We start from the raw sequence: 14,238 nt of genomic DNA, 5'->3' as shown, positions 1-14,238 counted from the left end.
TCAATTTGATGCTCTCTCTCCCCCCGCCGCCGTCCTCCCAGGCAGCTCCACTCACCGGCTGCTTCTCCGGGGGCTGCGGGGGCGTGCACCACTCTTCACCCGGTCCCCCATCTCGGGACCGGGACTTTGGGAGGCGGAGCCCTCGCGGCTCCGGGCTGACTCCTCGGCCGGTGCTCCCTCCACCGAATGGGAGCCCCGCAACACTGGTGCTGCGCTCTGCTGGTGGCCCCGGGGCTCTCCCTAATTCACGTGAGCCCCGAGCCACCGGAGGCCATGACTCGGACGGCTTTTCTCCTCCTGAGCCAGCGCGGGACTTTAGCCAATCCGTGCGCGGCGGTGGGCGGGACTTCCTTTTCCAAACAGGAAGTCCCGCCCAGCGTCAGGCACTACGGTGCCTGACTTCCTGTTTTCGGCACGAGGGCCGCGGCGGTGATCTCGGGCAAAAAGGAGGGGTGGGCCCCCTCCTGTTAGGATCCAGGCATCCAGGGGCTGGGCAGGGCCCAGGGAGGCAAGCCTTCCCCTGGGCCCCAGCAGCAGCACGCCCCTGGTAGATTCAAGTCAGGAAACAAGAACATTTAACATGAGCTCACAGCCTCTTTTTATACACCAAATCCCTTTGTCTCTAGGGTGCAGGGTGGGGGAAAACCAGACGCAGCTGGTCCTGGAGCACTCTCTTTTGCTCAGCCCCTCTGCCCATTCACTGGCCAGGCTAGGGATATCAGTCGCACCACATGGGGCTGAGCCAGTATTGTGTAGGGAAGGCGCAGTCCTATTCAGGTCCCAGGTGCACCCCTCCCTGTCATCAACATGCAGATCTCTCCATTCACCACCGGGGCAGACCCATTCTGACTTCCTGGAGCCAGGCACACCAGCCAGCTCCAGCCAATCATAAGCCAGACAGTCAATTCACATTTATGACACAGCCATGCCAGCTTCTAGAAGTGGCACTTCCACACTAGACACATTAACGCCGTACACATCATCGCGCAGCATTGAATCACACGAGTCCGCACATACCAAACTCGACCCTGCACTCCCCACTCAGGAACTACCATGGACACATATATCCCCCATGCATTCCTATGGGAGGGCAGGCCAATCTCACACACGCACTCAGGGAGCGCACGCACTTTACACTGCGCCACAGTGCTAAAGTGCGCAAAGACTAGAAATCACTACAATTATCTAATATTACAAGGCAACAAGTTCAGGGGTGAACCTGCCAGAAGGGCCAAGCCCGACACCTGGTATGAACCTACCAGACATCTTCGCTCCTCCGGCACCAAACTTCTGCAGGTGCCAAAAATCCTCACCTTACAATGGGGCGGTCGCAGCTTCCGTTTTTACACCACTCAGCTCTGTAACTCCCTTCCGTTCGAGCTCAGAAGCGCTGCCACTCTTACCTCCTTTAGAAAGGGCCTGAAAACCTGGCTGTTCCAGAACTAGTTGTCAGTACAGACCCCCCGCCATCCCTAGCGCCAAGACACCTCCGGGTATACGTGCGCTTTATAAATCAAAATAACATAACATAACATAACATCCACATAGTCTCTTGTTCAGTCAGGCAGTGCCTAGAGGTGAGGCCTCGGGGTCACAGAGCTGCTCCATACGCGGACGGAACGAGTTACGTTTGTAAAGTTATATAGCGCAGCTTATCAAATCACCTCTGGGGTATCCAGGCGCAGTCCATGTTCACGGGGAGATTACGTGATTTGCCCAGAATCACAGGATGTTGTGCCGACGCCAAGACTCGAACCGGATCTCCGGCTGCTCTGGCGCTGCGTTACATCCACACCCCATGTTACAGGTATTATTCCTTCGTAATGGAGGGTTTGTTTAGAACCTAAACATTAAATATACAGCACTCAACAGGACACGGGGAGAGGTTGGAAGTTTCACACAGGATGACTGTGTTCCGACATGAGGGACTTTTAGGGTGCATTTAATGAGCACCTCTGTGTATGAGTAGGCGTTGAGCATGAAATTAGCTCTGAAACAACAGAGCACTGTACAAAAAAGGGCAGTGGAGAACAATAACCAGTAGAAGTAATGAGAACAATTTCCAAGCGCTATAAATAACCGGTAGAACAACGACCTCCTTTAACGAACTGAGGGGCATATTACCAACCAATAGAGATAATTTTTGTCTCTAACTTATTTAGAGACAAAAATTATCGCCGCAAATCGGCGATTTTTATCGCAGATAAACCTTGCTATTAGCAAGGTTTATCGCAAATGCGATAAAAAACGGCCGCAATGCATGAATATCGCTGAAAAGTCAGCGATATTCATGCATTATCGAGCAAATGCTCTTAGCCATGTTATCCACCTCCCATTGGATAACATGGCTAAGAACTGCTCCGGGGCAGGTGTTAGCTTTGGGAGATAATCGCGCTTAGCGCGAATATCTCCAAAAGTTGGTAATAGGAGATAGCGATGTTAGCGACTGTTTTCAGTCGCTAACATCTTGGCACGCCCCCTTTGCATGTCATTAGTGATAAATATTACTGACATGCAAAGCGGGGCCCAAGATGGTCACTATCTCCTATTAGCTGTCGCTAACTGGTGTTAGCGACAGCTTGGTAATAGGGAGATAATTTTATCTCCGCTTTCTTGGCTTTCAAAGCCAAAAAAGCGGAGATAAAGCCCCTTGATAATATGCCCCTGAATTTGCTGACCTTGGAAGGACTGAACGCTGAGTTATTCTTGTGAGAGCTCAAACTGGTGCCTGTCACACGTGTCCAACTCACGCAGCTTCCCTGCTTGCCTAGTTTGTAAAAATGCGTGTCTTTCATCCAGTGCTTTAAATGGAAAAAAATAAGTGCAGGTACTCATCAAATTGATTTAGAGGTGTGGCTAGTGGACAGGGCTATGGGCGGGGCTAGAGGCAGGACATGATACAATGACACTACTACCAGCTGTTGTATTATTGCTATGTTTGGGTGTTAAACTGAAATGTAACCTATGCCCTTACAGTATTAACACGTATAAAATGACTAAATAATTAATACAATCAGCAAATGTTCTGCATTACACTGCATACTTTGCCTTTTGTTGCTGCATAATTACATCAAGCCTGCCGCATGATTACAGTAGCCCTCATTATTATCATTTATTTGCATTGGGCTCAAGTCAATACTCATATACTCGTGTGCGCACACACTCACACAGGCCTGAGCACACATGCACATACAAAGCAGTCCGCACACTTTCTTTTAAAAAACTTCTTAGGATGCAACATTGGGTAACTGCATCTGTACTAGGATGTCCATGGGAGCCTCCTGCATTTCCGGTGTGACAGACTATTAAGAGGGCAGACCTACTTTCAGGGCTGATGGCACTGTAAGAGGCATTTTAGTACTAATGGCGGCACAGATGTCAACTCCTGCATAATAAAACTCCCAAATAGGGCCTTTATGTGGCCATCAGTAGTGACGGCACAGACAAGTAGGAGACAGTACCGTCATTTTAGCATGGATGGCAGATTAAGGGACCACGCCTGTATTTAATTCTGATATCAAGGGAACTATACATGGTCCCAGGACTGATCACGCATAAAGATGTAGTGCTTGCATTTCAGTATCAATGGCACATTAAATGACAGCCTCTACCTTTAGTACCCCCCCCACCCCCAGGAAAGGTATCCCCATTTCACTGTGAATGTTAAATCGAGTGATGGCACTTTTATATACTACTGGGGGGTGGGGGCTATATCGCTCACTTGGTGACATTGTTTGCACTTATGTATTGGTTGGGCGTTTAATGGGCATTTCCACGCTGATGGCCCTTTTCATGCACAGTAACCACAGGCCTCTAGATATCACGTTAATAGTGGAATTTTTCTTGAACCCGATTATAGAAGGCACATTTAAGGCACAACACCACTTGTTTACTTTATTTATGGCACGATGACTATTTTCAGTCCTTATCACAAATGCTAGAGATGGCACTTGCTCTCTCAGATTGATACTATAAAAACATACAGTACATGTTTCTGCTCTTGACCACTGGGCTTTTAACACAGCCCGTCACAGCATCTTTTTGGAGGACAGCAGTGACGTTTGACTAGCCTATCATTTTCTTCTCCTTGCTTTGTTCTTTTATGTATGCATTAGTAGCTCGGCTCGCAAGTGCAAGACTTTCACCCGCATAGAGGAATTTTAGTATGCACATCAGGGCCGGCCTAAGGCATGTGCAAGCTGTGCACCTGCACAGGGCCGCCAAACCCCAGGGGCCGCCACGCCAATATATATCCTTAGATACATATTTGCGTGGCGGCCCCTGGCAGGGATTTGGCGGCCTCGGGCCCCCTACCTACACTCCCTGCTCAGGGCCTCCGTGAGCCTAGAGCTAGCCCTGTGCACATTCTGTCTTTCCTCGTTCCTTTACACGTACACAAGCTCACAAGTCGTTAAACACTCCCAATCAAACACTCACACAAAAGGCTCATGCAGGATAAAGGACGCTTTCAACTCCTTACCTCCAGTGGCTTCCTTAATTGCCGCTCTCAGTGGGCAGCCAAGATTCCAAGTGTGCACAAATGCGCACCATAGTGTAAATGTGATTGACAGAGCAGTGTCTGAACAGTACGGACACTGCTCTGTCAAGCTCAGCGGGAAGGCGACATTTTCAACACCCACACGTCCAGCACAGGGCTCCGGGGGTACTTAAAACAGTATACGGCAGAATTTGCGATAATCAGTACATCAGACATGAGTACTGGTACTCTCCTTGGCGGGAGTTGAAGTGCCAGTACTCGAAGGGATATAAATAAGAAGTGCCGGTACTCAGTACCGGTGAGTACCGGCCCATTTAAAGCACTGCTTTCATCACCTGGTATCAACAGAGGTGTATTTTCTTATACCAGATTATTCGCCCAGTCCAAGAGAAACATAAAACGGGGGTAAACATTTTTCAAAAGGATGAAAAGACGTTAAAGTCAGTAGCTCTATGAAGCCTCAGTTGTGATGGTATCACTTAGTGATAAAATCGAACCAACCAGCTGAAAATCGGCAGAATGAAAACATACATGTCTACATGAGTAAGTAGGTTTTCGAGTCAGCCAAGGTGCTCACAGGCTTTGATGTTAGTGTTACCTGGTTCAGGGTCGGTCTGTCTTATACGGCAACTTGGCAGTTAAAAATAACCTATAATAGCGCCCTCTGCAAAGCAGATGTTTCTGTTATTTTATTGCACAGAGTGGCTCATTTCAGCGGTAATTGCATGGTAAGTCATTCTGTAATTTCTTCGCCATTTTGCCACTTTCTCATGTTTGTCAAGGATTTTCTAATGTGTGACCACCTTCTCAAAAGCCTCAGCGTGTCTTAATATAATCAGCACGTCACCTGTGGTCTTGCTCTGCCAAGCGATAATGGCATTGGGTGTGCACTCTGTCTGCAACCACTGAGTCTGCCGTGGCATCGTAAGGCCTGTGGCCCCCTCCCGCTCTTCTGCCTTTTGTACGGCATACCTGCCTTCCCCCATTCCTCTTCACTTCCTCTCCCTTCTTTATTGTCCAGTCACTGTCCTTCACTTTTCCCGTTTTGCTTTCATTTCGTTCTTCACAAACCGAGTCTCCTCCTTTCTGTTCCCAATGCTAGCTCTCCTGTTTGTTCGTTGTTCTATTCCGCTCTGCTCTCTGCTGGTCTTCACTGTGCTTCCCTGTTCTGCTCTGCCCTGTTCTCTTCTGCCCTGTTCTGTTGTGCACTATTCTGTTCTGCCCTGTTCTATTTTCCAATGTTCTATTCAGTTATATGCTGCCCTGTTCTATTATGCACTGTTCTGTGCTGCCCTGCTCTACTTTGCATTGTTGTGAGCTGCCCTGTTCTGCCCACTTCTCTGCTGGCTTTTTCTTTTTGGCGCTGTTCTGTTCTATCTTGTTTTGCGCTGCCCTGTTCTGGCCACTTCTATGCTGCGATTTTGTGTTCGGCACTGTTCCCTCTTGCTCATATGTTCTGCCCACTTCTAACTAGTAGGATTAAGAAACTGGGGGGAGGTCTCTCAAAGGGCCATAGCCAATCTTATAAAGGGCGTGGCTCAAAACATGTAAGCTAAACATCTGTGCTTAGCATAGTGTGCCACACTACTGCTATAATGCTGTTTCTGTCATAGCATCCACATATATGGTGCAACAAGTAACATTACACCTATAACAAGCCAGGACTATTGGCTTTGTCAATGGCTGTTAGTTGCATTTTACTAAGGACAATTAAAAGATGTACTGCTTCTCGGTTCTTGTTTTATTTTAATAGCATCATAGTGTTTCAGGTCACGTAATATCTAATACTAGATTGGCATATAGTCTACTTGGAACTCACAAACTTCTTCTCAACCATTTCCCTATATCATCCTGGATAACTTAGCACAGGAACATTCTTCTCATACGCGAGTTTGAGCTATTGACATTGTAAATAACAATGCCTTTTATTTTGGTTTTGGATTTTAAAACATAAATAAAAGGCATTGCTATTTATAATGCCAATAGCTTAAACTTGCGTAAATTCAAGACCTATTGCATTTCAAATGCTTGTTTTTTACTCTGCTGCCTATGTACAAGCATGGTGTATATTGGAGGCAGCGTTAAAATTAGGACCAGGTAAATCCTGGTCTTAAGTTGGTGAAACAAGGAGAAATGCATTATTTCTTCTTGTTTTTGCTTTTTCAATGTGTGCTGCATTGTGCCGCACACATGGATAAGCTAATTGTCATGGTTTGTTTATGTACTGGAAGGTGTCCCTTCTTGTACATAAATAATCTTTTTAAAAAAATGCCATTTTGTCACTCTCATATGTGCTGCCCTTTCTGATTGTTTATGTATAGGAAGGGCCACCTTCCTACACATAAACAATCCTCCCCTGCACGTAGACACCTTTGTGCCATCTTAGGGGAAACGCAAGGCTGCACCACATTCTTGTAAACATGGTGCAGCCTCGCAGAAGTGGCGGAGAGAGGTGTTAAGCCAGGAAGGCTAACGCCGCTCTCCGCCACTGCATTGTACATATGGCCCTCTTTTGTTTGTTAGCTTTCACTTACAACGCCCATATGTCTACCCTTAACACGTAAGCAAATGCGATTCCTGTCAAAGGCATTACTTAGTGTGTTTCCATGTGGGAACGGGGAGGAAATAACCCCATAGTTACAGGAGGGGCGTGACGAGGCAGTTTTCCATGGGGAAGCTATTTTACAAGTGACAGAAAAGAAAATTTGTTAAGTATGCACTGTCACCTTTCATCATATTTACACATACACACCTTTAAACTGTATGAAATTCTTCGTGTGAATTAATATAGTCAAGGACATGTTTGAACAGTGCGGGTTCCTAGAGCACTCCAGACATCCTTTGTGTTTCAATGGAAGCTCAGGCAGGCATTTGTCTCCTATGTAGGAGTAAGCTTTTGAGAACAAATACACAATGTATTCACTAACTAGCTTTTGTGAATGATGCTCATAGTGCACTTTCGTAAGTGCTTGGGGTAGTATCCTCTCATGAAAGTTAACGAGAACAATATAACCTTATGGTCGACCTTAACTGATGGCACTGTATTACCACTCACCCGGATTGCAAGAATGTGTCTTCCAGATGTCAAGTTGGAGAGTGTGTTCAAAAGACAGGGAGATATAACCCTGAAGAATTGTCTTAACAGGTGTGAGTATCTGGTACATGGTGGGAAATAGAGATGTAATCAACTTAATTAGTTATTTGCAACAATTTTCAATGAGGCACTGTAAATTCAAGCCTCCTGATACGAATCAGAAACAACTATTTAACAGTACTGGGAGACATTAGGGCATCGGCCATGGCTGGTGCACAGTTTGTGAGCCCAATTAGCAGTGATAACTCCCTGCAGTGTGTGTCACTGTAGCAAAAACTACACACGATTGCTTGCCTTGAGTTTTCTGAACATTATTTTGCCTGCCAGAGATCACTGGTTAACATAACCCTTTTGCCAATGAAAACTGTGTGTTTCTGTATGTGTTTAAATATTTCAGTTTCAGACAATTACTTGTGGTTGGTCAAAATCTGTTGTGTTTTTTATTATTGTGATGGTAGGTGTGAGAAATTGGGCTGTTCATTAGCTATGGTGTGAGCCCTGGTCAAGAAGTAACATCTATGCTTGTCAGGGTTAGGCACTAGCCAACCCTACATTTACTTGTGCGAGTGGCGGCACCTCCATTAGGGTGGAGCAGCTTCACCCGACTGCTTTCTCGCAGTGCGAGAAGCAGAAATATAAAATGGTATTTTAAATACCATTTTATGTCTCTGCTTCTCGTGCTGTGAGAAAGCAGAATGGTATGCCTGGTTGGGGGCGGTTGGGTGGGTGAGTCGGGGAGCAGTGGCTTGCCCAATGCTGTGGGCCCTGACTGCTTGGTTGGCCCTCTGGGGCCGACCAAACCAGTCATGGCACTCTCCATTTTTTCTATGTAGGCTATATGCATCCTACATAGAGAAAATTACCTCCCTACAGGCACCCGGCTGGGCGCTGTCTGCACCAATCACAACGTTGCCATTGCAGTGTTCTAATTGCTTAGGGGAGGAGAGGGAGGATGCCTGCTTTCTGTTCCAGGAAAGCAGCAGGAAAACGCGGGTGCAGGACCTGGTCAGGAGCGGAGGCGGCGCGGGACCCGGTAAGGTACGTTTTTTGTTTTATTTCACCCCCCGCAGAAACACGCCGTGCGACCCTCGCCACCCGCCCTCTCACCCGCGAATCATGTGAGCCGCAACTGCCTGTGCTCAACCACCTGGTAGCTTGGCACATAGCAGTCAGGCTTAACTCAGAGGCAATGTGTTACATAATTGTGCAACAGTTCAAACTGTAATAAGTGCAAAACACCATACAAAAAAGATCCCATACCAAGTTAAAAGAGTAGTTATTTTTATTAAATAAAACAAGACCAAAATTACCAAAATACAAGCAGTAGAACCAAGATATATATATAATTTGAAATATTTTAGTCAAAACAGCACTAAAAAGCACAAAGCCCCACCTGTGGATATCTGGTTGCGCTGGATAGGGGCAATGTTACATGTTTAGGCTAACCACAAAGGAGCAAGGGCCAGCTCCCGGGACCTGTTTAGGCCAGCTGATCATAGTACCTGAAATCCTGGTCAACAGGGAGTTGCAAGAATCCATTTCCAAGATGTGCTGTGCAGCCAAATTGATGTGTCGGCAAAGACGAGCGGCGAGGCTGCGATGCAAGGTCCTCTTTCATCGTTGAGGATCCTGTTAATGGGGACATGAAATGCGAATTCCAGCGCTGAGGATTTGTCGTGCAGTCGGGGCGATGAATCAGTTCTGAGAAGCTGTGAGGCTGCAATGTGGAATCCAGCATAGTTTTCAAGGCGGTCGTTGGCAAGGGTTGCATATGCCAGTGTCAAGGATGTGTCACTCAGTGGTGGTTGCAATGGCAGAGAGGATGCATGTCTTTGCTATGGGTCCAGTCCATGTGGCAGCAGTGATGCGTCGGGTCTACTCAGGGTTGCGCCGCACAGCAGATGAGCTGCACTGGTGCTGCTTGATCCACAGAGGCTGGCAGAGCCCCTAAGGCCCACTTCCAAGGGTCCAGTATTGGTGTGATACCACTTGGCAGGGTAGATTCACAGAAGGCAGAGGCCAGGTGCTGGGTACATGGTTGTTGTAGCCTTCTGTGCCTGAGGCTTTAGTCAGGAGGCCAGCCAACTAACCCTTGGAGTCACTCTGGTGGTCGTGTGGTCAACAGATACAGGTCCAGTCCTTTTCCCCCAGGCAAGAGGGCAGCAGGCAGCAAGGCAGCATATCAGCGCAGCAGTCCTTCGGAGCGGTAGTCCAGAAGAGCGACAGTCCTTTCAACAGCAGAGCAGTCCTTTTTCCTGACAGAGTATCCTCAGGTCCAGAAGTTTACTGAAATATTGGTGTTTGATGGTAGACTGGGAAACATGGCGGCCGGAAGCTAACGGCCACGGTGGAGCTCCCTCGATGTGTGGCGTCTGACCCACCGCGATAGCGGCCAGCGGCTTGCAGAGTTCCTTTTTTCGGTTTTTTTCCCCTTAATAATGTCTAATGACTATTAGGAATAGTTAAAATCCTTAAAATCTCCGCTCGGCGAGTACGCCTGGTGTGAGGCGGTGTTTCTTTTACCTTTTTGAAGGGTCTTGGCGAGCCGCTGTTTTGATGGTGCATGACGCTGTGGGCGGAGCGATTTTGGAGCCTCTGTGGTTTTGCATTGTCGGCGCAGCAAGGGATTGGACGCGGAGGACCTTTGGTCTGCAGCTCCAGCTGTCCTCCCCCGGGGGGCTGTTCTCCAGTACGTCCAAGGCAGCAGTGTGCCGGCACCCAGTCAGAGAACAGTGTGGAGAGAGCCAAGACAGAGGACGCGGAGGATGGGGAGGAGGAGGCTCATCTGTGTGATGGTAATGTTGGTGCTGCTGAAGTCTTTCGTCACAGAGGCCAAGGTGAGGTCTTGAAGCTCCCTGTGCGGGTCTGGTTGGACTTGTCTGATGCACTCTTTCCTCCCCCCTCAGTGGTCTGTGGCGGGGAAGTAGTGGTCCATAACCGGGGTAAAATTGTAGAGGGCGGAGTCTCTTCGAAGTTATATGCCGACACAGTCGAGACTGCATTCTCACATCAAGTATCAAACTGCATGGAGAAGCGAGTGTGCAGTGCCCCCAGCAGTGATTCGAATTGCGCCAATGCAAAATCAACATCTGAGCCATCTTTTTGCCGATACACCTTGCGTAATAGGGCTCCTAACACTATCTCAGTCCTGCCCAAACCCCTGGTAATTTCACCCCCATCATAGAAGTGAAGGCTGTTACAGACAGGGAAAAGGTAGTCACATTGCGGAAGGAACACCTCCCGGCAAGGGAAGAGGCAGGAAAAAAACAAGAGGGGGACCTTCTACTAAACTAAAAATTACGCCATCATTGAAATCTTATTCACAAGGTTCTATCTATCACCACCTCTGACCGGGGGCAAGATAAAAATACCACTATGGCCGCCATTTCTACTGCTTCCACTGCTGCTGGTTTGGCCGGCCCCGTTGTTGGAGAAGAAAGTCCTCAGTCTCCCTCTTGTGCCTTTGTCAAAGTGACAGGGGAGGGGTGTGCACTGCAAGACTAGCAGGTAATAGTGCATCCATTAGTGGAATTATCAAATAGCTTTTCAGCACTAGATATTCAGAGCCTTGACCAGGGAAATGACCTTAGTACTGTACCGGAGAAGGGGAAAGAGGTTCTTTTGATCCACTATCCCTGGGACTCATTTGGCTGGACCTTCCACCCACCTCCTGTCCCCGACTTTGACCGCGCATGGGACACTGGCTGATATTTTGTTAAGTCTGAAGGATGATATCGGCAGGAGATTTACAATCTCAGAGGTCAATCAAGTCGCTATCCAGGCCTCTTGTGATCTACTGTCACAGAAAGTGGATGAGGTCTCACAGAGAACGGACGCTCTTGAGGCAGAGATCCTCAAGATCAAGGAGGCTTTATGCTCTTCTTCAGTCACGATGGACAAGTAGGTCCAGCAAAACTGAGAACTGAAGGATGACATCGAGCGCCTTAAAAACTATTCCAAGAAAAATAATGTGAACATTTTAAATGTCCCTGAAGACCTGGAAGGGAGTGCCATCAAGAACTTTGTGGTCTCTCTCTTGAAGATAACCATCTTAAAAGATTCTCCAGACGTGAAATTGGATTTGAATGCCGATATCCAAAGGGTCCATCTTGACCCGTATAGGAGAAATCCTGGAAAAGAGCGCCCCCGGAAAATCTTGGTGAATCAAGGAGAGAATCTTGTCTCTAGCCCTGAAAGTTGGTCATCTTAAGTGTAGCTCCTTCTCCAGCCCATTTTCATTTTCCATTCAGACGTTTCTCATATCACTGCTACAAAGCAGTGGGAACTGGGCAAAAGGATGGCAATTTTGAGTTCATGAGGGGCCAAGACCCAGTAAAGATTCCATGCATCCCTTCGGATCATGTGGAATAACCACATGTACAATATGCGCCAAATAGAGGAAGTTGTCACATTAATAGATAAGATCAGAAATGGAAGTGGAGGTGGAAGCGGAGGTGCTAGTGAGGTATAACTACTAAGGGTGTGCATGGTATCTAAATGAACTTAATAAGTTAAGGATATAACAAGGAAATAATAAAAAATAAAAAAACACCAATAGCGGGAAAATGTACAGCATAGTGAAATGCCGTTGCCGCTCGGGTGGGGTCAGTCTACATTTTCTCTTAATTGTGTAATCATCTTTCTTAGGCACGCATAGGGGGTTCCTGACCAAGGGCATATGCTCAGAAGAGAAAGGAGGGTTCCCCAGGGATGTGGGGGGTTGATAGGGTCACTTGGGGGGTGGAGGGGAGGAGGGGAGAGGGAGCACTGGTTAGTTTGCAGCTGGAGAAAATTTAAAAAATGTCCTCTTTCTCCATTTTTTTTTAAAGAGTAAGTTGTTTTCAGGGTGTCCAGCTAAGGGGAGGGGGGTAGGAAAAACCTGTAAAGAATGACGTCCATAAGGATAAGGTTTATTTCGTGGAATGTTAATGGGCTCCGATGTGCCCGAAGAAAAAAAGGCTGACCATGACATTTTTAGAACGATCTTCAGCCCAGGCATGCCTCTTACAAGAGACTCACTTAAGTTATCTTGAGTGTAAGACTGTTTTCGGAAAATATAGATGGGTTGAACATTTTTGTTGCTCCGAGCAGACAGTATATAATAAGGGGGTAGCGGTTCTAATTAGATCTGGTGCTGGTGGTACTATCAAGTCCACGTTAACCGATCAATCTGGCAGATGGATTTTGGTACAGGTGGCCATTGGGGGGCTCGAACTTGCCATGGTGGCTTACTATGGCCCCAATGTGGATGACCCTGCCTGCCTACTCAGAGTACAGACCAAATTAGTAGATGTCATCACCCTGGTAATAATCGGTGGGGATTTTAATGTTCTTCTTAATCCCATCCAAGACAGGTCAAATTACAATCAGTATGTGGCCGCCCCCCGCACACGTGGGCAATGATTAACATGATCCACGAGCTCCGATTGGTAGATGCCTGGAGGGCCAAAAAGGACGTAGAACCAGGTTTCACGTTTTTTAGTAAAAAATACGGGCACTCCTCTAGAATAGATTATATTTTTTACGGATAGACTGGGTCTGGAGAATCTAGTGGATATTTCCACTCTTCCAAGTATCTTATCTGATCACGCTCCTATGACCATTTCGTATTTAGGGAATAAGTCTAACCCCACCCCTAGGTGGACACTAAAAAAGGCAATGTTATCCAATCAAGAAATAATTAGTGCTATCAAAACATCAACCATCGAGTATTTTTCTGAAAACATAGGTTCAACATCACTAGATTATGTCTGGGACACATTTAAGGCCCATATTTGGGGCCTGTTACACAGCTTGATATGCTCTAAGAAGAAGGAAGAGGCATTAGAATTCCAAAAAGTGGAAAGAGAGATATCCAGGTTGGAAAGAGTTAGGTTGAGTTGTCAACCTGATGACTTGACACAAGTCCTTAGCGACTTGGAGCGCCTGCGATTAGATTACAGGGGAAAGCTAGACCAAAAAGTAAGAGCTCAATGGGCAGCCCATAATATGGAAAACTATGAATATGGGGAAAAAGCTGGAGCCACTTTGACATGGAAGGTAAAGGCGGACCGAGTAAAGAATAACATCAATAAACTGATCATAGACGAGACCGGTGCGACCTCTTGTAATCAGGACAGGAGGATATGCAAAGGCGCTTTCTTTCTTTGTTTTGTAAGCTGTATGAAGAGGAGATAACTACAATCACCGATTCAATACAAGAGTGGTTGAAAAATAAAGCCCTACCAACATTGACAGGATATGCTCAGGACATGCTTGATGGCCCCATTTCGGAAGAGGAAATCAAGTTCCATATAAAAAAGATTAAGAATAACAACGTGCAGGGATGGATGCTCTTCCGGGTGAAGTTTATAAGTCCCTCCAAGATGTGATAGTCCCTAGATTATGTGTACTTTTTAATTATATTTACAGCTCTAAAGGTAGGGTCCCCCCATCATGGAAGGAAGCAACTATAGTGCTTATTTTGAAGCCCGGAAAAGATCCTCTTAAAGCGGACTCCTGTAGACCAATCTCCCTGCTAAATGCAGAATATAAGATCATTACCAGCATTCTGACATCGAGGTTGGTCAAGATAGTTCCAGAGTTGATCAATGTAGATCATAAGGGCTTCATCCTGGGAAGGTTCATCCAGGAACAAACTTTACAG

Source organism: Lissotriton helveticus, chromosome 3_2 (genome assembly GCF_964261635.1).
Source record: "Lissotriton helveticus chromosome 3_2, aLisHel1.1, whole genome shotgun sequence".
NCBI lineage: Eukaryota > Metazoa > Chordata > Amphibia > Caudata > Salamandridae > Lissotriton > Lissotriton helveticus.
Note: the sequence above shows the minus strand (reverse complement) of the source record.